The sequence below is a fragment of the Mirounga angustirostris genome, unplaced genomic scaffold, assembly GCF_029215605.1.
Source record: "Mirounga angustirostris isolate CCGP_5_RB_7025 unplaced genomic scaffold, mMirAng1.0.hap1 SCAF_3, whole genome shotgun sequence".
Lineage (NCBI taxonomy): Eukaryota > Metazoa > Chordata > Mammalia > Carnivora > Phocidae > Mirounga > Mirounga angustirostris.
The window spans coordinates 168,824,640-168,849,651 of NW_026991711.1; the positions used below are offsets into that span (position 1 = coordinate 168,824,640).

The following is a 25,012-nucleotide window of genomic DNA, read 5'->3' on the forward strand; positions in this document are numbered from 1 at the left end:
CAGAAATTATGTGTTAATAGCAATAATAAAATAAGCAGTTTTTCATGGATATATTTTACACCTAATGGAAAACCAAAGACAAAAGCAGACCAAGAATGTGGTTGATGTACCACACTGCTCAATTAAAACAAATTTGAATTTTAGGTTTGGCAAGAACATATGACTTAATGTCGTCTGATCGATACCTTTTACTTGGAAAAATTAAGAATGTGAATATTTATGATACTAATGAGTGTAATTTAGTGTTACTAATTAGCTGCCCCCAAAATATTACTGCTTTAAGATGGCTTCAGTTACATGAAGGTTTCTGCTCTGTCAGTCAAGACATGAAGCACCAGTAAAAGGAAAATAAAGAAAAGTAGAATGACAGTAAACAGTAAAAGTTGTAGAAATGGTAACAGAAAATTAAATGTAGAAAGAAAGTTAAGAGTCCCAGCAGCCTTTGAATTCAACCTACTGGGAACAATTTGTAGAAAATTGATGAAAGGAGTATTTTCCCTAAATTATTATTAAACCCAACATCTTATCTTATTGATAGCCTTTATTCTTAGAAACAAACAGAACACATCAAACAGACCAACAAAATAAATCAATGTGAGCGTACGCTGAGTGATGCAGATATGATTCACTCTCTGACTGCTATTAATTCTCATTTTCTGCATGTGGTTATTATTACATTCTGAAGTTGAATGTCTGTAGAGGATAAGGCACCAGCCATAGTTAAATGTTAATGGATCCAGTGACATAATTTAAATTCAAGGCCTCATCCAAAGGAATGTGAATAAAATGCATTTGTTTGGCTTTTTATGGCCACTATTAAAAGTAAAGGAAATGAAACCATAAACAACTAGGCTCAGATATTGGCCTCGCTGAGGCTGCTTTGTAGCAGTAGAAAGCCATATTTATTGACGGGGGAGCTCTGTTTAACTTACCCAGTCTATCTCCATTACCACCGAGGTTAAAAAAATGTACTTGGCGGCTTAGACAAAATGTGGAATGCTAATACAAAGTGAGTTCATTCCAATGTATTTTAATTTTCTGTTGTTGTACAGGGCCGGTACAATTTGTGTTATTTTTTCCTGCTTCATTTCTAAGGCCTTAGCCCATAGTTAATGTGGTCCCGATTACTTTTGCTGCCAATATTGATTGTCTCTTTCTTTCTCAGTAATAAAAGGACCCCTGCTATTTGGAGGTTTCGTGGGCAAATGGACACTCACAATAAGATCCAGAATTCCAGCCTCCCTGGCAACTAGGGGGAAACTATTTGACTAATTTTCAGACAATAAGATATGAACTAAAGTTGTGTGTGAAACTGACATTAACTGCTTAAAAGGAAGGAGTGCACTCTTCATCACTCTTTTCTTCCTTTCTGCTGGTAGGAAGGAATTCAGACTTGATGGCTAGAATCTCTGCAGTCATGCTGAATATGATACAACCTTGTAACGAATTTCCATTTTGTTGAAGCTACTGTTATTTGGAGTTCTTCCGTGACTTACAGCCTACCCTAGTCATCATTTGTATAACAACTTTGCAAACTTTAGAGTTACTTTCAAAGGCTCTGAAATGTCCTCTTATCAAGTATCATTATTCTTTATAAAATAACACTTATATTAAAATTGTTACTTAAAGGGGTGCCTAGCTGGCTCAGTGGGTAGAGCCTGCCACTCTTGATCTTGGGTTTGTGAGTTCAAGCCCCACTTTGGGTGTAGAGCTTACTTTATTATTTTTTTTTAAAGATTTTATTTATTTATTTGAGAGAGAGAGTGAGAGAAAGAAAGAGCACAAGAGGGGGGAGCGGGAGAGGGAGAAGCAGACTCCCTGCCGAGCAGGGAGCCCGATGCGGGACTCGATCCCGGGACTCCAGGATCATGACCTGAGCCGAAGGCAGTCGCTTAACCAACTGAGCCACCCAGGCCCCCTGTAGAGCTTACTTTAAAAAAAAAAAAAATTATTACCTAAAATATACTAGTCCAATCAGTTACCAAGTCCTATCAATACTACTTCCTAGACATATTTCAAAACCATCCAGTTTATCCATATCCCCAAGGACTGTGTTAGTTTCCCATCACCGTTGATCTTGACCACGGAGATAGCTGCCTGCATCAACGCTTGCTCTACATAAGCCGTTACACACATAGTCACTGGACACATCTTTTAAAAATACAATCTAGGGCGCCTGGGTGGCTTAGTCGTTAAGCGTCTGCCTTCGGCTCAGGTCATGATCCCAGGGTCCTGGGATCGAGTCCCACATCAGGCTCCCTGCTCGGCAGGAAGCCTGCTTCTCCCTCTCCCACTCCTCCTGCTTGTGTTCCCTCTCTTGCTGTGTCTCTCTCTGTCAAATAAATAAATAAAATCTTTAAAAAATAAAAAAATAAATAAAAAATAAAAATACAATCTAATCATGATATTCCTGTGTTTAAAACCGTAGAATTCATAATAAAGTCAGGAATCAGCCTCTTTGTCTGACTCTCCAGGCCCATCCTGGCTTTATTCCCTGGGGGCTATTACATAATATTTTTATTCTCTTTGCCTGGAACACTCTTTCTATGCCTCTCCCCTCCCCTCCCACTTCCTTTGCCCCTCTACTTATTTAAGTCCTGTTCATTGGTTAGATCTGAGATTTCCCAGGTAAGTCTTCTCTCAGCCTCTGGCCTCACAGGTCTGCTCCTTACATACTCCCATAGCGCTCTGCATTTCTTTCACTTGTATTTATGTTTCCTCCACAAGACCAGAACCTCCATGACTGTGTGCCTCATTCCTAACCAGAATCCCAGAACCTACTGAGGGGACTGGTACAGAGGAGGTGCTCAAACAACGATGTTGACTAACAGACTGATCCTTTATTCTCTTCTCCTTCCCTAAAAAGCATCTGATATCTCATCCAAAGTTCCACTTAGCAAAATCCCATCCATCCTCTGGATCATCAAAACCATGTATATGCTCTCTCCTTTTAATTAGATATTTACTTTATTCCCACCCCTTTTTATGACTTTATTTTTTTTTAGAACAATTTTAAGTTTACAACAAAATTGAAAGTACGGAGATTTCCCATATACCCGCTTCCCCCACACATGCATAGCCTCCCCTGGGATCAGCATCAGTCACCAGAATGGTACATTTTCCACCAAAGATGAACACTGACACCTCAATAATTCACCCAGAGTCCATAGCTTACCTTAGGATGCACTCTTGGTGTTGTCCATTCAGTGGGTTTGACAAATGTATAATGACATGTATCTAAGATTGTAGTATCATATTGTTACTGCCTTAAAAATCCTCTCTGCTCCACCTCTTCATCCTCCCCCTTTCTATCAATATTTGCTTTTCTTGTAATCATATGCTAGACTTTAATTACAGTCATTTGTTTACAGAATTCTAAATTTTGGAGGGAACACATTCTAGAAAATATGAAGTCTTTTAGAAAAGTTTTTTTTTTTTTTAATAATAACAGCCTCAATTTAAAAAGCTATTTATTATAATGCCTTCATCCCATCAGAGCAGGCATTTCTGGAGGCTATGGCTATTATTGCCTATTGCCAGTGGAATGGCATACTAGAGGCATTAAACAAACGGTATTATAATGTAGTGAAATAAGTACAGACTTTGAAGTTAGATACCCATGGGTTCGAAGCCAGGCCGTGCCCTTCATCAGCTGTGAGAAACTGGGAATTTATCAAGCCTCAGTTGTATAAAACAGGAATGACAATAACAACCTGATTAGGCCTTGCAGGAGTTAAGGAAGGTAATTTACATAGCGGAAGCCCTGTAATTGGTAGCGATTATTATGACTTTCTAAGTTTTCATTTCTCCACCCTCTTCGCAAGAGACAAGGAGGATGCTTGGCTCTTTATGTTGTTTGGAAGCTGAGGAATATCAGTTTGATAAAGGCAAGGCCTAACATTAAATAAAAGATAAGACCTGTAGAAGTGTTGAAGGTACTGTACAGTTTAGTTTATCATGCCCCTTTTCTCCTTTCTGCCCACTCTACTACCATAGATAAGTAAATAAACAAACAGGTGAAAAGCAGCAAGGCGAAAGATGAAAGTATGTTAAATCATCCAAGGTCTGCAGAAAGGCCTGGAAATTATATACATTCTAAATTACACCACCTGAGACCACTCTGCTCTCAGGAGAGAAGCTGGCTTGGGGAGATGTTAAGAGTTCAGCGGTCTCCCCTGAGGTTTATCTGCAATGCAGATTTTTCTGAGGCTTTCCTAGCTATTTCAGCCTCCAGACCGATGAGCTGCTCTCAGCCTGCCCGGCTAGCTTAATAGGATTTGTCTTCTCTACAGCCTGCTTCCGGGGTTGTCCGCCACCAGAACATGTTCTGGATAAACCTTTTCCCTCCCAACTTTACATCAAAATCCCTACCAATCCCCAAAGTTACAAGGGTCCACTATTGCCTGACTCCAAGAAAGGTAAATTATTGAGGAATTATTTTCCGCACTCTGCCTCTTGCTTCACACTTGTTATGTTTTGCAGAAGCTGTCAGTCCCTGTTGTGGAATAAAGAGTAGCATACTCCTTGTGGGGCTGGTGGAGCCAGGACACTGGGGGTGAGCTTGGAGGCAGCCGCCCGGAATTTGCAGGCTCGCCCCCACCCCACCCGCCCAGGTGTTAGTGCTGCTCAGCTGTCTGATTTCATAGGCTCTGCTCTTCCTTCTCAGCAGGACTCAACGTATGAGTTGAGCCAGGATTGTGACTATACCACCTTTCCCGCAGGTTAAGGCGATGCTTTCCTTATGTGCACAGTTCTGCGCTCAGGTTTTTATGACTGAGCAAGCATATTGTTGAGAGGCTGATAGCTGAGATCAGTTCAGGTTGAGGTTTCTCTCACTGATAGCTGTGTGCTCTGGCCAGTAACTCCGTAGGGAGAGGTTTCTCACCAGTAAATGTCAATAATCCTCACTTCAAAATTGTGAGAAACAAATGTCACATGGGTTATGAAGTGTTTAGCAAGATTGTCAAGTACTTAATACATCTTCATTTTTAAAGCCTTACGTTTTGTATCTACAAATAAAAATTAGATTGTAAAACAGACTGTACTTAATGACATTTCTACTACAGTTGGGTACCTGGAGGTGGTGAATAATAGTGGCTGGTATTCCAATTATTTTTATTTATATTTAGTGATAAACACTAGTTTATCACTTTTCCAGTTTTTCCTTGTTTTTCTCTTTAGTCATGATAATGGAGGGATTTATTTTCAGAACATTTCATGAAGAATGTCTCATTCATGTCTACATCTCACATGAAAAAAATAATTTTCCTTTTAGGTTTAACTTTAACTATGTTTCATATTTCTGGAAAATGAACTTTTTGTATCCAGAGGGAAAAATTACTTATCTTCATAAGATACTTAATAATCTTTGCTATTTAAAACATTCTTTAAAAAAAAAAAAGGTAAATAGCTGCTCCTTATTTAGAAAGAGAATGAAGTCTTATGAATTACATCCGAAATACAGTAGGCTTGGAAGTCAATATGCTATAAAGGTATGCTCCTGGGAGTTTTTATTTCTTTAATGTTTGTTGCCCATGTGTCGCTAATGACCTACCAAGTGTGTAAATGAGAAGACTGCTGATTGATTCTGGTTTCATCAGGAATGATTCTTGAGTCTACTACAAAACAGTTCTAGGAAGATCAAATTACATTTGGCTGGCAATGTATTTTTCTCCTAAAGAAGATCTGCAGATAAGAAAGGATAAAGGGTATTCAGCATCTTAGTCTCCTTCGAAGGAGTACTAATATTCTTTAAAATAAATCTTAAAGATTTACACTTTGTATCTACAAACTAAAATTAAATTGTAAAACAGACTACTTGACAACATTTGAGGAAGGAGGTGGTTTACTTGTGTGACATGCATTAACTCTCCTAAACTTTAAGGTTCATCTTCATAAATTCCTTTTGTCACAGACATGTGGTGTGAAAAATCTCTCCAACTAATTTATACAACATCTGACATATAATGTGTTGTTGTTTTTCTAAACTAATTGTTTGGCTTTTGAATTTTATCTACTTTAAAAGGGAAATTGACTAATATGCTTTACCTTCAGTTCAGCTCAAGCGAGGTTCAACTATTTATTTGCTTTTTATATTCCCTCAACATGAAACAAATCCACTCTCGGTTAAAAAGAAAAAAAGTGGACAGATTTCACTTACCGTCGGGGTTAAAAATATAATTGACTTTTAAAGCAACTATAAAAGCTATTAGGGTTTTTTTTTCTTCAAATACATTTAGATAGAATTAGCAAAGGATGCCACGGGCAGTGAGCTACCTGTTCAGTGATGAACTAAGGGTGGCTGACCATTCTGTCCACGTTCTGCTTCAGCCAGACCCAGAGTCACCATGGCATCCCTTTGCTGTCGGAAGGCTTGAGCTTTCTGTCAGCTCACTGGATCAGAATCCCAGCACTTTGAAAAGCTAGTGTAAATAGGAGGATCAATACAGAAATAGACCCTAAACTTCTATTACTAGTACTGACAATTAATACCTACTGCCAATAAAAATACACATTTGCACTGGGAATCTCTTGTCATCAGCTCATTGCACAGGAAGCAGCGCCCCTGACAACTGAAAGAGACCAAGAAGACTCAGGTTCTTATAAAAACCTTAGTGGATTTTGAGAACACCAAAACTAGACCAATTCTCCAATAGGACTTTTGTAAATATGAAGTACTTCCTATGGGGCTTGGTGTCACTTCTCTAAAATCAATATTGCACATTGGAAATTCTCTACCAAATTTTGAAATGGCTTCATAACTTGCCCTGTTTTCTGGAAATAGGAAGGAGCCTGGCAAGAGACTCTGGTGACCATACTTCTCTGGCAGCCGTAAGAGGGAGGCTAATGACTCAGGCAGACATCTCATGTTCAAAAATCAATGGCTTGAACGGAGTCCATGTACAACAGAAACTGTTTAATCTTAAATATCCTTAAGATTTTTAAGATAAGATGAAATATCCTTAAGTAAGTAGATCATGGGCTGTGCACAGCCATTTTTCATCTAACTCGAGCCAGGAGTCAAACTGGCTTCCAGCATGGACACAATGTTAGTTGAACAGGATCGCTTTTCCAAACAGGACCTGAGGTCAGGAAGTGTCTGGGAAAAATAAACCCTTTAATTTATTTAAGGTGAAAGTACAATGTCGAAACTACAATATGGCATGGCTATTCTTTTTTCTTCTACGTAGTATGCTCCCCATGACTGATGCCTAAGAAGACCATGACCCTAATCAATAATCAGTAGAGAGAACTTTATCACCTCCAGTGTACCTTCATAGTTATTGTCTCATTTGATGTACAAACTTGAAAGTGGAGCTTAGCACAGTCAATGGCATGTACATGAACAGTATCCTCCCTAATGATGTTCCATTGACCTTTGGTATCTAGAAGAGAAAAACAGGCACAGAGCAAACATTTAAGGGTATGCTTTCAAAGCTTCTCTGCTTGATGGTGGGCAGTTCCTTTTGCTCAGTGTTAATAGCTAAGTGGGGAGAGGGGTCACTCTCCCTCTTTCATCCCTGTTTAGCCTTTGCTCATCTCTTTGTATTCCCTATTTGTGGCCAAATACCCCAATGGCCACAGTTTTGCACATTTTTGGCAGAATCTCAATTTTTGGAATAAATGTAATGCTATATAAGAGGACCCTTCTTTTTAGTAATTGTTCTGATCTTTTCAGAACAACCCACAGAATCAGCTGTTACTGATTCTGAAGTTCATCTAACAATCTAAAGGATGTGTGTGCTCAGGTGGCAAAAAGACAGATTTGGGAAAGTTTATATAATGCCAAGGTAAATCCACAGATGTCCTGCTTTTGCTGGACAGAGGAATGAGCAATTGCCTGGGGGGACATGTTACACATTCCAGTGAGCTAAGGGTTCTGCCTTGCTGAGCTGTGGCGGGTCCCATGGTCTGCTAGAGGATTTTGTTTTGCATACTGTGTGCATTCACTAGTTTGCATTAATTTACCTCTGAGAGTCCCCGGATCTCTCCAGCATTAAGGAGAGGTACTAAAAAGAAGGCTGTAGATTAGGGTGGGGACCAAGAAAGATGAACAGATTTTAGAATGATTGCATTTGTTTAATCATAGCTTCAAGTTAGTATTCCCAGTAGATACCAAGGTATTCATTAAATCTGTGACCAGTGCCCTTGAAACAAGAATGCTGTACAAATCCCTGTCTTAATCCACCCTAATCCAGATGAGCTAATTTGGTAGTTTGGCCCTTGCATTAACTACAATGACTGTCACACAGGGAGTTCAGTGCCCTCTCCACGTAATCATAAATTGTAGCAAAAAGGATTTTGCTCCGGGTCTCAAGAATCTTACCAATATTCATTTTAGTGATTCATTTGTTCTCCGGTATGAGCATCAGCAGTTAAAATAGAATTATAACTAAAAAAAGGGAGATCTTCTTAATGTGACTATCTCGCTTTCTCTTGGAAGCTCTTTGTAAAGGATTTCCATAAAATTGTCATGGTATTTTGCTGGAGTAACTTACAATGGCAGTGTGTTTTATGGAGAGCAGTTGGGATTTTTCCATATTATGCAGACAGGCAGGCCAATAACCCTGTGCATATGAGCCTTGTTTGTGGGGAGAACACTGTTAGGTTCTTTTATTGCTTAAGTAAAAATAACAAATAATTATCCTTCTGTAAAAGAAAATACTGATAATTATAATTTGCCAGGCATGTTGTATATGGGGACAGGAAAGACAAAGTGTTAGTGTCGGCAAATCCCAAAACAATACTCTGCAGACTGAAATAAACTCCCACATCTAACAGCCTCCCCACAGAAATCCTAAAAACTTCAGGGTCTGAACAAGACCATATAGTTATGATATATTAAGCATAATCAGAGAGATGGAGATTTTAAACACAGTCCAGAATTTCCCACTTTATTTTAGTTAGTGTAGTGGAAATATACTGACAGAGAGAGAAAGAGATTGAGAGAGAGAATGCACAAATGAATAAATAAGCTCTGAAAGGAAGATATTTAGATATAAGTCACTAAGTCTTGTAAGAAACAATTTAAAAAATTCAAGATGCTTCTAGCTCTGTTTATTAGTAGTCTCCACTAAACTATTTTGGTGAAACTCAAGTCAGTATCCTAGGAAGTTCTGTGTGACTTTTAGATAGCAGCTATGGAAATAGATTTATTCAAAATGAGCTCTTTTGCATTTGACATATACAAGATAGCTTCATTCTCTGGCAATAATTGGTATAGGAAAAGGACATTTGACATGAATCTTTTGCAAACACAGATCAAATTTCATTAAAAACATAGTGGGGAAAAAAGTGTGATGGAATCATTAGTTTGGAAAAAATACAATTAGACATTATGAAATAAGTTTATTATAACTCTGCATAGAAATTTTTACATTATAATTCCACCTATAGGCTGACTCTAAGAAAAGCTAGTGTTACCCAAGGAATAGATGGATGTTTAAGTGGATGATCATTTTATAAGCAGTCAGCTCATTACTGAACTATATTCACATTATGATGAGAGGAGACCCAGTAGAAAATAAATTTTCCAAATTTGTAAAATGGTTTCCCTTGCTTAGAATCATATATCAAGGCTTTTCTTCAAGAAATCACCCATTTACTTGACATCACCACAGAGGACTATTAGCAATAAGTTTTTCAGTCTTTTTGATTTCTGGCTCTTTCAGAAGATCACTTGAAGACTGTTTCTAAATATATGTCCATGGGTAAAAATACCCACCCAGAGTGGCTGGGTCTGACTCCACATGTTTTGTTTTCAGGCTCAGTAAAGGGACAGGTTGTTCCTCTTGATATTAACATGTGAAAAAAGAAATAAGGAAATTGGTGTTAAAGTTCTAGCAGATTCACTTTGTGGACCCAGTTTAATCCGAAGCCAGTTAATTAGCATTTATCTCTGTTAAATTGGGCATATAGAGAAGCTTTGGAAAAATCTGTACAAATTCCTTCCTTTGTTTTGATGATATCATTTTGAATGCAATAAATAATTATGACATTTGATAGTTGAGATCATGTCTATGAGTCATTTGCTTTTGCATCTATCAGTGAGGCTGTCTTTCCTTTTTGGTGCTGAGTAACTGCATAATTAAATTGTCATTTAAAGAAAAAAAAACAGCAGAATGTCAAATGCTTACTCTAGTGACACATGATAAAGAAGATCTCATATTTGTATTTTAAGAGGACTCCACAGTAAACTTATAGTATTAATGATACTAAATAAATCATTTGCTATTGTGTTCCTGTTAAACTCCAGCAGAAACATTTATTAACTTAAATGTATTTTTTAAGTTGTTTTATTTTTAATGATCAGAAAAACTAATAGCATCTGCCTGTTAATGTAATAAAATAATGGCAAACTCATTCAGTCACCAATACTTCTTATATTACACTGGATACATTCAAGGTGCATTTCCAAGGTAGGAGGTATTTTACTTTCAAAAAGAGCTGGGAACTATATAAACATGGGATACAAATTATCATTTAAAACATTTTCAAAAGTTGAGGGATGTTCTGAGTATTTAATTTTTTCTCTTAAAAGAAATATATATTTAAATACAGGGAGAAACAACTCTTCCATTGATGAAGATGAATTAATGAAGAGAGTATATAAAATTTGATCCCAGGGTCAGTCCATACCAAACACATTTTGAAATATAATACATTATTCCGCCATCCCTTTTAGTGGTCTTCACTGTAATGATCCTGTGTGGCTGCCTAACCCCTGTGAGTGTGCTCCATCACTAGGTCCTGACCAGCCTGGTTCCTTTGACCCCAGAATCCTCACTGTGAAATTCCCAAGCTAAAAGCTTATTGCTTAAACCTGCTTGTATTTCTAGGTCCCATCTCCTTATTCCCCTTGCTATCCAAACTCCTCGAACATGTTCACCTCACTTATTGCCTCATTTATCTGTCCTGTTGTCTTCATAGCATTTTGCTAGATTTTTTTCTTTCACCCTTCTACTCATAAAACATTTTTGAGAGATCTCCTGTGCTTATCTTATTTAAAAAATCAAATGGTTGCCTCCCAGCTTTTAGGCTGAATGACCTCTCTTTGCCCCAGCAACGGTGCAGTGGAAAGAAAACTGAAAACCTGATTTCGGTCTTGACTGCCTCCCACCTATGACTGCGAGATCTCAGACCAGTTATAAACCATGAAAAGACTATCAAAGATTAAATACTGTGTGCATGCATAAAAGATATTACTAGCGGCCACCCGTTTCTCCTTGAAATTGCTTTTTCATCAGAGTCTGCAATACTGACTTGTCTTGTTTCTTCATTATTGTCTTTGCTAGCTTTTCCTCATGCTGCCACCCTACCATTGGTCTATCTCAAGACTATTGGTCTCTCTCAAGACACTTATTCCACATACATTTGATCAGCTTATCCATTTCAATTCAAGATTAATCTTCCTAAAACTCCACTGATTTATAAAATCTAAACTACCTAAAACCTCCAAGAAATCCCTGTTACTGCAGAATAAATATACGTTCTCCCAACTAAGATTCCAAGCTCTCTGTCATATGGCCCCAACCTACATTTCCAATTCCCCCAAATTCCCCGTGTACCAACCACTTGTGGTTCTCATTGCCCCCATCTTCTCCTGCTTCTATTCTTTTGCTTCTACTCTTGTCTCAATTTCTTCTTCGTACCTCATCCTTGCTTGCCTAAATCATATGTAACTATAACGTTCACCTGAAATACCATGCTGTCCTGAATAATTGAAATTCAACATAATCTCTCCTTTGATTCAGGACAGTCCCTGATTTGTACTTTTCATCTGTACTCTTACCCTATGCTTTGTGTTACAGTTAATTACCATCCCAGATAGGATGATGTAAGCTCCTTGAAATCAGGGAGGGTGTTTCACACATTTTTTTTTAACAGGTCTAAGTAGACAAGGTATAATTTAGTGTTTAATGTATAATAACCAGTGAAGAAATATTCAGAATGAGGATGCCTGGGTGGCTCAGTCGGTTAAGCATCTGCCTTTGGCTCAGGTCATGATCCCAGGGTCCTGGGATGGAGCCCCACATCGGGCTTCCTGCTCAGCCAGGAGTCGGCTTCTCCCTCTCCCTCTGCCCCTCCCCTCCTTGTGTGCATGCACTCTCTCTCTCTCTCTCTCAAATAAATAATCTTTAAAAAGGAGAAATACTCAGAAATACTTGAACCTCTTGGAAAACTTAAACTTCTGAAAAAAGTTTTTATGTTTACTAAATTATTTCAGTTTTAGTATTAAAACCATGAATTAATGTAGCCACTGGGTCATTGATATTTTTTAGTAACAGCTATACTGAGATATACTTCACATACAAAAATGCAGCCTTTCAAATTACACAATTCAGTGATTTTTTTAGTATATTTAGAGATATGCAATCATCTCCCCTACCTAACTTTAGTACATTTTCATCATCTGCCCCAAAACACACTCCATACCTATTGGCAGCCACTCCCAATTTCCACCTCCTTTAGACTCTAGGCAACTGCTAATCTAGTTTCTATCTCTGATTTGCCTTTTCTTCTGGACATTTCATATAAATGAAGTAATACAACATGTGGTCTTTGGAGAGAGGCTTCTTTTACTCAGCATAATATTTCAAGGGTTCATTCATGTTGTAGCAAGAATCAGCACTTCGTTGTTTTTTATGACCAAAGAATATTCCACCAATGAATACGCTACATTTTTTAATCCATTCATCAGTTGATGGACATTTGGGTTGTTGAGTCACTGATTTTTAAAACTGAAAACAAACCCAGTGATTATTTACTCAAATGCGCTCCTTTTGTACATGTGAAACTGAAGCTGAAAGAGGTATTATTGGACTTTTAACTAGACAGCTATTGGGTTTCTGATTATTTTAGATGCTAGATCAATAACAATATGATGTAAACATTTTTTTAATTCATTCTTCCATATGGTTAATAAATAGCTATAGAGCACCAAGTCCTTATCGTCTGGGTAGCAAAAACAGTTATGGTCTTTGTCCTTATGAAGCTTAGAGTCTAGTGGGGGAATAACCTTAAAACAAATAATTATATAAATAAGTGCAAAATTAGAAGTATAATAGCTGCTATGAAGGAGAGATTCATGAGCTGATCTTGTCAGGGGGGATAATTTAGCTATGATCTATGAATAAGTAATACTTAACTAGGCAAAGAGGATGGAAAAGAGCATTTCAGGTAGAGCAAAAGCACATGCAAAGGCCCTGTGGCTACAGGAGCATGGTGTATAAGGGGGAACACCAGAAGGCTAGTAAAACAGAAGACAAGGGTAAGGGGGCCATAGTATAGAATGAGACTGGAGAGAGAAATAAGTCCTGGTGAGGCAGAGTATTCCAGGACAAAGTAATGATTTTAGTCTTTTTCCTAAGAGCATTGGACCACTGAAGTATTTTCATCCCAGAACAATGTAAGCAAAAAGGAAGTGCGCGTTGCCTTATATTCCTCTCCCAGAGCTGAGACGCATTTAAAAAGGTAAAACTTGCTGGGTAATACATATCTGTTTTACCAAAACTTGTGGTAGAATCTGTGGCATTTAAAGTTTGTTTTTACTGAATTCCTTGTTATCCAAAGTAGAAACTCGTGTTATTTTAACAGAATAAACAGCCTCCTTATTAGAATTCTCCAATTCATTTTTGTAAAGAGCTATTCTTTCCAAACCTCCTACAGAATAAGCAATCAAAGCTACTTGAGAATAAATAGATATATAAAGGTCACATTTTTTTTTTCCATTGCACAATAACCATGTTTTAGACCTGTAAGATCTCAAGAGTACAGAAATAGTTCTCTAAACTGCAAATGGTTAATATCTTAATTCTTTAGCTCAACTGCTTTAACTTGAGGTTTCTTGGCTCCCAGGCAGTATATGAATGGGACACAGGAAGCTTTTGTATAAGTAAAGGTCATGCCTACATGGGCGTAGATCCAAAGCTTTCATTAAATTTTATAAAGAGTCTGTCACACACAAAAAGCTAAAAACCAGATTTTTTGAGAAGAGAAACAACCCATAAATTACCAGGAAAAATATTTGGGATTACTCTATATCACTAATAGAAGACTAAGCCCATACAATTAAAAACAACAAAAACTAGCAACACTTAAACGAACAGCTGTTACTAAGCTAATATCACCAGAACCACATCCTCCTTTTATTTTTTTAATTGATATCTAGTCACAGTCAAAAAAATCATAATTATGCTAATAAGATTCATTCTATATCATATAGCAGTTATTTCTCAAATTGGGATCCCCAGATCACCCTCTTAGAGATCATACTGAATACTTGTGAGGGATGTCGATTTCTGCACCCACTCTGGACCTCTGGGAACAGAAACCCAAGACTCCGAATCTTTAGGGTCCCTGGTGATTGTGATGTCCGACCATGTTGAAAGTGCTATAAAACATGATGAATAGCAACACTCTCTGTTCAGTGTTTTTTGTTTGTTTGTTTGTTTTGTTTTTTTTTTAAAGATTTTATTTATTTATTTGACAGAGAGAGACACAGCGAGAGAGGGAACACAAGCAGGGGGAGTGGGAGAGAGAGAAGCAGGTTTCCCGCTAAGCAGGGAGCCCGATGCGGGGCTCGATCCCAGGACCCTGAGATCATGACCTGAGCCGAAGGCAGGCGCTTAACGACTGAGCAACCCAGGCGCCCCCAGATTAAGAAATTTAATGTGACTTTTACCGTAACAATGGTTTCTTCTTAAAGATCTTCACAGGTTATTTCTTTTTCAGGAAAAGGATTTTAATTGTTGAATTATTTAAGAGAAATGGCTGTTGGTTTGTAGAATACTTAAAACCAAGTGTCTGGAAAACTGGAAGCCAGAAATTGCCCCTGGATCTGCTCTGACAGAGTTATGTTACCTGTCATATAATGGCATAAAGGCTATTCCTTTTGGTCCCTGCTGGAAACTGACTCTGCTATTTAGTCGGCAGCTTTAGCAAGTAATTTGTTAGATAATTGAGAGAACTATTAAATAGACCTTTCTATTTACACTGAAATTTCAGAGGCTGTTGTAGGTAATGCAACATAATAATATGATATGCAAGAACATGGTGAGAAATGAATGGTGGATGTCTTTTGTGATTGATAGTGCATGTAATGTAGGAAAAATGTTAGGGTTTGAAGCCAACGGCCAAGAAAGAATTCTTGAGATGTCTTTGGTACAAAAAGGTGGTTTTTTATTAAAGCCAGGGGACAGGACCGGTGCGGGTGTGGAGGGGGTGGTGCAGAAAGAGCTGCACCAGGGTCTTGAGGAGTGGCCCATTATATACTTCCAAGTTGGGAGGGGGTTAAGGATAGCTTTAAGTCTCTACAGATTTTTGGAAGCAAGGTTTCCATGACCTTGAGGGGGCTGGCTATTGTTAGGAAAAGGTCATTTATTATTGTCTAATAAACCTGAGTCATGAGACCCTTCAGATGTATATCGGTGGGTCATATGCTTGGGGGATGACTGCCAACATGTATCTTGGGGGTTAGAGATAAAGGAAGTTTCCAAAGGAATTTTTATATGTTAAAGGAGACCTACAGGATCCTGGGGGTCAGGCTAAGATTGCCTTTCGCCCTTAGCAAAGTAACATCGAGGCAGCTAAGCTTCTAGAGGAATGTCATTCTGCCTGTTTCAAGGACTTGTCAATGGGCTATAGATAGTAAGGAAATTTAATAAATTTTTCTTCTGCCTTTGTTTCCCACATTTACATGGATCCCTTTAAGGCACAAAAACTTCATCTCAGAACAAATTTCAAAGGGAATCTTATTTAATGACAGAGAAGCTTATAATGTTCTTCTGACACATAAAGGTCCTTATCTTTTGGTCAAGCTATGGTATTACACGTGATTCTTCCAAACAATTTAATGGAAATCTGAGTTCCAGATTTTAGTGTTATTTTAAAGTTATATCAGGATCTAATGTGTCCTTACCCTTTCATATCTATGCTCTACTGTAATGGCTTACAGTGAATTTCTGGAAGCAATTGATAAGATTACTTTCTATTATATCAGGGTCTGATTCTCCCTGTGGTCACCAGATCTCCAAAGAACCAGGGATAGCTGCTCAGGAGGTTGAAGCTGACTTTCTGTGCATGGAGAAAACATTCAGTCCACACTAACTAGATAGAGCCATCCAAAACATGGGGCAGAGAGGAAGTCACAAATGGCTTCCAGCCTCCTTTTTAACTGCCCCCCCCCCCTTTCTTTAGCTGCATGAGTTTTCTTTTACCTAAATGACTTTCAGTTTGGCATGACGTTAAAAAATAGGATGGCTATGAGATGGAAAAAATGAAATTATAAATAAACAAAACAAAACCACTCTGCCGTGGGACCTGTATTCCTTCACAGAGAAGCTACTTCTGAAATCATTAAAGTTGAAGCCTTTGTGTAAGGTGAGGTAAGGCAGGCGGCCAGGTGCAGGGGGCTCTCACAGGGTGGGGAGGCTGGCCTTCCCAGTCCAGGGAAGATCCTGCAGAGAGGGGGGCTGTCAGTGGGAGTCGGGCAGAGTCCTGCCCATGGAATTAGACGACTCTAAGACTTTTCTGTTGTAATTGGTGGGAACCACAATTTTAAAAGATAACACATTTTTAAACTTTCAATAACTTTGCTTAAAGACTGTTGACTCCTCTTTGGCTCTACAGGAGCTCTAAGAACCATCCTCAGAGTGAGAAGGTGAAACCCTATCCCTGAAGCAAACCTTTGTGCCTGCCAATGCCCAAAGTGGCTGATGTAGACCCAGGAGAGCCCAGGAGAAGGTGGTAACGGCCCTCACATTTCCTTTGGAAAAACAGTAATTAGAGCAGCCGGAATATTTGCAACCTCATTGGTTCACTTGCTGGGTTTTTTTTAAGCTTAGACTTTAATCTTATTTTCATATGTTTTTATATAAATCAGTCCCATGTGGCTTGATTGTAGACGTTAAGCGGCCACTAGGAGCTTTCAATAAAAGCCTTTCTGGAGCAGGCTGTGCTTGGGGTTCTCTGGAGTCCAGCTCTACAGCCCGCAGTCCCTGTCTCTCTGTGCCCCTCCTCCTGTGTTGATTTCTGTATGCCTCCTTCCTCTATTCCAACTGCCCTTCATCTCAGTGCGTCTGTTTACTTAAATCTAAGCCAATTAAATAAAGCATAATAATAGAACACCCTTCTGAAAAGAGCACAAAGGAGAGGAATTGCTTGGCCTCTGACAGAATAATAGAGGAGGGGAATAGAGGAGGGGAAAAACATTTTAAAGAGCTCCCCAGCAGATGATCTGCCTCCTCCTTTGGCTCCTATTTATAGTGAGGCAAACTCTTTTGTTACCAGCATCTCTATGCAAAGCCCTCCCCTTTTGTTTGGTGAAATCGTAATGATATATCCCTATGTGTTTTAATATTTCTACGATTGCTGATGGGAGAATTATTGTATCATGCATGCATGAATATTGTTATAGAATTTCCGGAGCACCTGGGAGTGCTAACATAGTGGATTCAGGTATATGTTAAGGGGAGCTTTTATTTTGATGTATTTTTTCACCCAGTAAGTAATCTCACTCAATTAAGAAATCCTCACTTTTTAAAATGGGTCATTACTGGAAATTTCCTTAGTAATAAAATGTTGGCCGCCACTGTTAAGAAAACAACTTAGGGAGGAAAGGAGTGATTTCAAATTAGCATTATAGAACAGGGAGGGATGGGTGCCAACTTAGTACCCACTATGCTAATTAAGTTATCACACATTGCCTCTTGAACAATATGCAGCAAAAGATGAAGGACCTGAATCAGCTGGAGATCACCCTTAATTGTAAATGCTTCCCCAAGACTTCAGTGAGTTGGTGAAATCCCTCTGCTTCTGGAGCTCTTAGGACTTTGGGCTAAAAGTAGATTTGCCAGAATTTCATCTTTCCTGTCAGATAATATTCAGCAGTATGGATTTTCCTCTCTGGTGGAGGCCCCTTTGCTACATGCATGCCTTTTCAAATTCTCCAGCAGTCCGGATGTTGCCCTCAGAGAGTGCAGAAGCTCAGGCAAAGAACATCATCACTCAGCTGAATTCTGACTTTTTTAGACCACAGCTGGAATTTGTTCACAATGGCCTCAGAAATAGCCCGGTGCTCTGGCACCCGGGTTCAACCAAATGCCCCTCTTCTTGCCCAGGAAATCTCTCTGTGCTCCTGCAGGTTGACAGATGGCTCCCAGCAGGTGACCTTGGGGCTATTAGTAAATGAGATGCTTTCTTTCTCTGGAACAGTCCTTCTCAAAGACACTCTCTGTCCTAAGAACTTACAAAAGGCATTTGGCTGCTAAGCAAAACTAAAGAGAAAAGTTGAAGCTAAGAAACCACGGATTGGCAAGTGAATATATGGTCTCTTCACAAGAAATACCATTCGAAGACTGATATTGAGACCTCACAATTTTCCACCATTGTCAAAACACTTTCTACAAATGATTTTATTTAATTCTTGCAGCAACTCTGTAAGGGAAATCTCATTAATAATTTCCATTTTATTGATGATGAAACTAAGGATCCAAAAACTTAGAAGTTCTGCCCAGTGTTCCACAGCCGGTAGGAGATAGGCCAGTGTTCTGACCCAGCATCCATATCCAAAGTTTGTGTTATTTTTTTTCGAGTCAGAATGGTTAGGAAAATAAACTGTTATCATCCTTGTTTTTATTCACTCATTCACCCTTTACTAACCACCCACTTTCAAATCAGGGAAACAGGAAGCCAAGTAGAGAAGGAAATTTCATTGCTTGGAACAAAGGAGTTCATATATACAAAATTAAAGGATCAACATACTTTTCTATTTTTTTGCAACACGTACCTCAATTTTTCATCCATTTGATAGTAGTTATTGAGCAAGTATTTGCCACTAGATGGGGAATGTGGTAGTAAATATAAAAGAAAATGGCCCCTGCCCTTCTAGAGCTTACAGATTTGTTGGAGTGGGGTGGAGTGGAGCAGACATTAAACAGATAAAAAACACACAGTGTTGCTGATGGCGTAGGGAAATAGACAGGAGTGTAAACTGCTAATACCTCTTGAGACAATTTGATAATATGGTTGCCTTATTTGAAGTGCATTGTATACTCTCTCTGATATGGCTTAATATTTTTTGTTCTTCATTTGAACTCATTTTGAATTCAGAATACTATGAATAAAGGAATTCATACATTTGAGAGAAATTAATGGCTTCTAGGATTGAAATAAAGCCGAAAAAGGATGGCGGTAGGAATTTGTTTCAATTCCAGTAAGGTTTGTTAACAACACAAGGTAATTCATATGAATGCCAAATAGGTGATAAAAAGAAGAACCATACACCTGGAAGTGGCTGGGGAGACTTCTAGAGAACAGCGCTCCAGTTCAAGGAAGAGTTGACAAACCTAGAGGAGGGAGAGGAGGGAGGGGGGATGCGGGAGAGAGCAAGAGAAGAAAAGGAGAAAGAAGAGGACTTTGTAGAAGGAGAGAAGAAAAATATGAAACTGGAATGAAAAGGGAAATTCACAGGTCTATAAAGGAACTGGAGGCTCTGCGAGGGTAGGAAGTTGGAGATAAAGTTGAACCAGTTGAGCGTAGTCATGGTGTAGAAGCCCTAGAGGCCAGGCCTAGGAAATTTGGTTTTTATCATGTTGGCAGAAGAGGTTTGAACATGAAAGTGACATCACTAGGAAGCCACCTAGCCAGGTCACTTTTGTGGCCACCTGTTGTGTCCTTGGTACCCCTCCCCCGTTCTTTTTCCTCATGCCACGTGAACCTGCAGATCTGCACTGGCTTATTCTACCATTTTAAAAATGGGTAGTGTTTGTATGAAAATTAGAAACAAATGAACAGATGGCTTTCTGTCAAGCAAAGAAGTGTTAGTTCTTCAGATATATTCTGATCCTGAGCAGAAAGCAGCAGCAGAAGATAGAAATAAGTGGAAACACTGGCACATGTGCCCTGTTGCTGCCCAAGGTTCTCTACATTGCAGTGCCTCTTATATTTTATTTATAAAATAAAATATTTATTTATATTCCATCAGAGTCAGCATATGTCAACAATTTAGCAGAATACGTTTTTGACTAATATCACTGAGCGTTTCTTTTCAACCTTTGCAACCAAGAAGGAATCTAAACTCAACCCTAACAGAGCTACTGTTTCATCATGCATCTTTCACTCTCGTGATGGAGATATTTACCACTCACCAGATCTCCACATATTTATTTATTTATTAAAGTAATGTCTACGCCCAACATGGGGCTCAAACTCAACAACCCCAAATTGAAGAGTTGCATGCTTTACGGACTGAGCCAGCCAGGTGCCCCACCAGAGCTCTGTTTATCCTCCGTGTTTCTCAACCCCTTATTGAGGCAGAGCCATCATGATTAGTTCAGTCCAGTGAGTGGTAAGAGGAGGTAAATGTGTGTCACTTCTGTGTTAGAGCATTTAAGAGCTGGTGTGCAGCCCTCTCATGTCTTCCTCCCTGCTCCTGTAATCTTGGAGGCCATGAGTTGAGCCACAGAAGAATATTCAGATCGTGGGAGAGAGTTGGCCTGGAGCATTATCCTACTCACATCAGGATTTGTATGAGCAGGATAGAAACCTTTATTGTGCAAAGTCTCTGAGACTTAAGTTTGACTCTTCTGACTAATCCAGTCCTTTATCCTTTCACCCATTTGTATCCTATTTTTATGGCTTTGAATCAGGTTGAGGTGCTTTGGACAAGACTAGCTAATTTCTGCTAAGCCGGCTCAACCCGGTCTGCTAATCCTCAGCAATAGCCTGGAGTATCAGGTTTGGGAATCAAAGGGGAAAATTCTTACTGTCTCCCTTACCTAGATTCTCTTGTCAACTGGACACCATATGTTTTGACTAGGCCTTTGTTAATTGTCCTTAATTCATATATTTTGAAGTGTGTTTCCTTAGCAAGAAGCATAGTGTTCTCCAAAAGGGAATTTGGCAAAAGCCCCAAGAAAGGAAGATCTTTCTCTCATCTGTCCAAGCATCAGTGACTTTGGTTCGCTGTAACTTTTGGCTACTTACAAATAAGTAGTGATAATGAGCTGCTTCTAAATGTGTTAGGGAATAGAAATCGTTTAGTAGCCTGTTAGATTAAATGATTTCATGTTGGCAACTGCTCTCCTGTTTAAAGACTGCTTGGCTAGTGGATCTTTTCCCAACAGTACTGGCAATTCTGAATGTCCTAAATAGTTGAAATCTTGTTATCATGCACAAGTGCACTGAATTACATAAACTGTTCAAAACCACATAGAGCAGATTGGCAGAGGAGGTGGAGAACAATGTTACTATTGTTCATTTGAGAGCTGAGTAGGCTAATGATAGCCAGTGAGGTCAAGGTTAGCCTTCAGATATGCTATTCAGGATTCCAGCAACTTCAAGCATCTCGATGTTTCACTTATCTGACAAAGTCTATCAAAAGATGAAAAATAACCAAGTGATACTTACACTAGAATATGTTTCAAAGGTTAATGAGTAGTATATCCTGGTCTAACAACCCAGGGAAGATTTTATCTTGACTTTATTGCTTAATGAAACATGGGTTCTTACATCACTCGAGAAAAGCACACCTTGGCAATATTTTCTTCCTGAAATTTTAAGTCTGCATGAACTTACCAATCTAACTTCAGAGCTAGGGGTGTCATATAACTTGCACATAAATATGCCAACAGCCGGACACGTATTATATGCAGACTAAGTGCATTGTATGCACATCTATTTATCTGGGTTATCAACCGATAAAAGCTAATTTTTTCGATAGCCGAACAAGTGTCTATCTTGAGTTCCTCATTAAATGATTTACTCAACTTATTTTGTGATGCCAACGTACACCCTATTCTCTATTAGGCTAGCCCTTAAATATAGTTCTTAACCAAATTAAGGTTGTCAGGTGTTGCCAGCCATGATCTCAACATTTCACACCTAACTGAGAGGTTCTGGAAAGTGGCGTAAGCAAGCCTGATAGGAATAATGGAGTAGAGAACAGAGACAGAACAGTAGTTGAGTACATTTCAATTTGGTCAAAAAGCTGAATACACTGAATAAAATATGTGCTTAGTAGGTATTTCTAGTAAACTGAAAGTTGCCATTGGTGAAATACCACCTCTCAAGGAGTCCCAAAGCCTTTATGTTTAAAACTGTCTTTGGCCAGAGTTGAGACCTAACACCAGTTCTCAGGGTCTATAAAGAGTTAGCATAGGGGTGTCTGAGTGGCTCAGTTGGTTAAGTGTCCTACTCTTGATTTCGGCTCAGGGCATGACCTCAGAGTCATGGGATTGAGCACCATGTTGGGCTGTAGGCTCCGGGTGGAGTCTGCTTGTGCTTCTCCTACCCCCATTATCTGTCCTACCCGCCCCACCCCGCCAGCTCTAGCGTACCTGTGTTCGAGCTTGCGCTCTCTCGCTCTCAAATAAATAAATAAATAAAATCTTAAAAAAAAAAGAGTTGGTATATGGTTGAGAGGCTTGTCCACTTTCTGGCTATGTGATGCTAGGCACTTAAAATCTGTTGGCCTCAGCTTTCTCATGTTTTAGTGGTGATAATAATAGTTACCTGTCTTAGAGGGTGATAGTGAGGAATCAGTGAATGAATATATATGAAGTACTTGGAACACTGTCTGGTGCGTAATAAAAGCTGCATCAGTGTTTGCTGATATTATCTTAGGGATGTCACAGCCACTCTATATAAGTTATCAAATACTAAGACTGTGTCAAATAATATTCTTAACAAAAGCTGTGTTAAAGTAATTTAATCTTTTTGATCTGGAATAAAAATGATCACTTCTACCTGCTGTGTGTTCATTTAAAATGACTATCCAATTTTATGTGCCTCATGGACTAGGCCCTAAGTTGCTTTTAAAAAAATAAATCCCAGATGGCATTTATCTCTCATAAAATAAAGTCTAGGAAAAAAGCATAGCCGTTTTAATTTTATAACAAACAAAAAAACACAAAAGTCACGATGATGGGTAAATGGGGCATTATTTTTATAACTGAGTACCGCCATTTTCTCCTAATCATCTCATTCTTTGGCCAATAATTTCCCAATTCTGTTGGAACGAAATTAGCTTTTAAGTGTTCAGGGCTGGAACTTCACTTTCATTGACATTTAACTATTGAGTTAATATGTGGAAAGACTATAAAAGACAGGAGATTAGTTTTTTTAATATTGCTTTTAGTATTACTGGAATGATGAACATGTTCTTTGATAACAGGTGTGAGCAAATGTTTTTTTGTAAAGGGCCAAATAGTAAACATTTGGGTCGTATAGAAATACATGAAAGGCCGTGCAGCATCTGTCACAGCTCCTTGACACTGAAACACACAGAAGCAGACATGGACAACAAAGAACTGAATGAACGTGGCTGTTAGCCAGCAACACCGAACTGAGGAAAACAGACAGCAGGCCCGATCTGGTCCATGGACCACAGTTTGCTGACACTTGTTCTATGCAGTTCTTTCTTGTTTTGTTTTTGTTTTTGTTTTTTTTTAATTTTTACCAGGGTAAAAGATGCATGCATGCATGTGTACGTGCATACTTAGACACATACACGGACATGTACTTCAAAATCATGAAGATGAAGTGCAAAACATGCGTATTACGTAATTTAAGGAAAATAAATTCAGATCGACTCTTTTGATCTGAACAAGGTGCAGAGCTGCTCTACCATTCTATTTTTGCTCTAAAATCAACCTTTTAATCAAAGCTACCCTTAAAAATTCTTTCAGTAGTCTGAAGTTATTGTGTATAGAACTCTGTATAATAATGTTATATATAGTCTAAATTTGAGAACCACTGAGCCTAACTAAAGCTGGGGGGTGGGGGGTGGGAAGAGCTGTGTTCAGACATGTGGGCAGTGCAAACTTTTTTTCTTAAAATAACTCAAATTATGTGAGGGATTGGAGAATTCTATTGTGTTCCTTCCCGCCTGCAGCATTTTCTTTTTTCTTTTTTTTTTTTAATGTTAAGCCTTTCTAACTTTAATATGCATTAACAGACTTGTTTGCTGCTACATATTCTATGTGAATGCTCACAGATTAAGTGAACTATTACATGTAAAAGCACTTAATACAGAACCTGGCCCAGTCAATGTTTGTTATGTTGGAATCAAACCCTGTCTATTCATATCCCTATACATATTGTTCTTTGAAGGGTGATAGAGAAGAAATGAGCCAACTGCTTCTTGTCTTTCCATGTTTACATTTTCCTATTGGATCTTGAAGAAGAATTAATAGCTATCAAAATTTCAGTCTTAAGGCCCTTTACTTGGAGAGCGATATCTTCCTTGAGGATATATAATGGATGAATGTACTCTCTTGTGAGAGAATACAGTTGCCTGCTATTTATTAGCTGAAAACAATTTAAACAATTTAAAATTGTATTTTTCCTTGGATATAATACTTATGAAGCTTCACTAGAGTAAAGCTAAAAAGTGAGAAAAAGTATGCAACTGTTAACATTTTCATTTCTCTATTCCAAACACCTGAAAGAGCACTTTGCTGGTTGTAAATGCTCAGTGTATGACTATAGAGAACCATTATGAAATTCATCTCATGGCCTCATAGTTACCCAATAGAAAAAGAGAAAGCCACGAGTTGTATTTGGTATTGATCTACATGATGTAATAGATTTATATGGATCACAGATTAAATGATTGATTTCCTAAATTCTTTTTTTTTTTACAGAAAGAAGCCACAACATATTATTAACCCTTTGAGAATACAACATAACGAATTTTGCCATTTTACTACTTCCTTGAATAGGTAAGACCCTGTCCTCTCTACCCTAAGAGAGTTATCCACAGTTGTGAAAAATAACTCTCTGTCGACCACATTTTTAAAAAATCTTTATGAAATAAATATCAATTTGTTTTGATAACGGACAAATATATATGAATTCTATAGCTAATAGATTTAGGATTATAAAATAGCACTTCATAATGTTTTGAATGATTTAATAGTAAAAGAGTGAAAAGATCTTTTTCACTCTTTTAATGAGAACTGAAAACTATGAAATGAGAACTGAACTAAACCTGTTTCTCCTGCTGTGGGTA

At 38.4% G+C, this 25,012-nt stretch overlaps 1 protein-coding gene across 6 annotated transcripts in view; it reads left to right on the forward strand.

The window, feature by feature from the left end:
• MAP2 (microtubule associated protein 2) overlaps positions 1 to 25,012 on the forward strand; it is a 280,194-nt gene that overhangs the window by 150,274 nt on the left and 104,908 nt on the right. For all 6 annotated transcript variants that reach the window (XM_064586996.1, XM_064586997.1, XM_064586998.1 and 3 more), the window contains exon 4: positions 24,645 to 24,722. The gene's annotated coding sequence lies outside the window, so the exon portion shown is untranslated. The remainder of the gene's footprint in view (positions 1 to 24,644; positions 24,723 to 25,012) is intronic.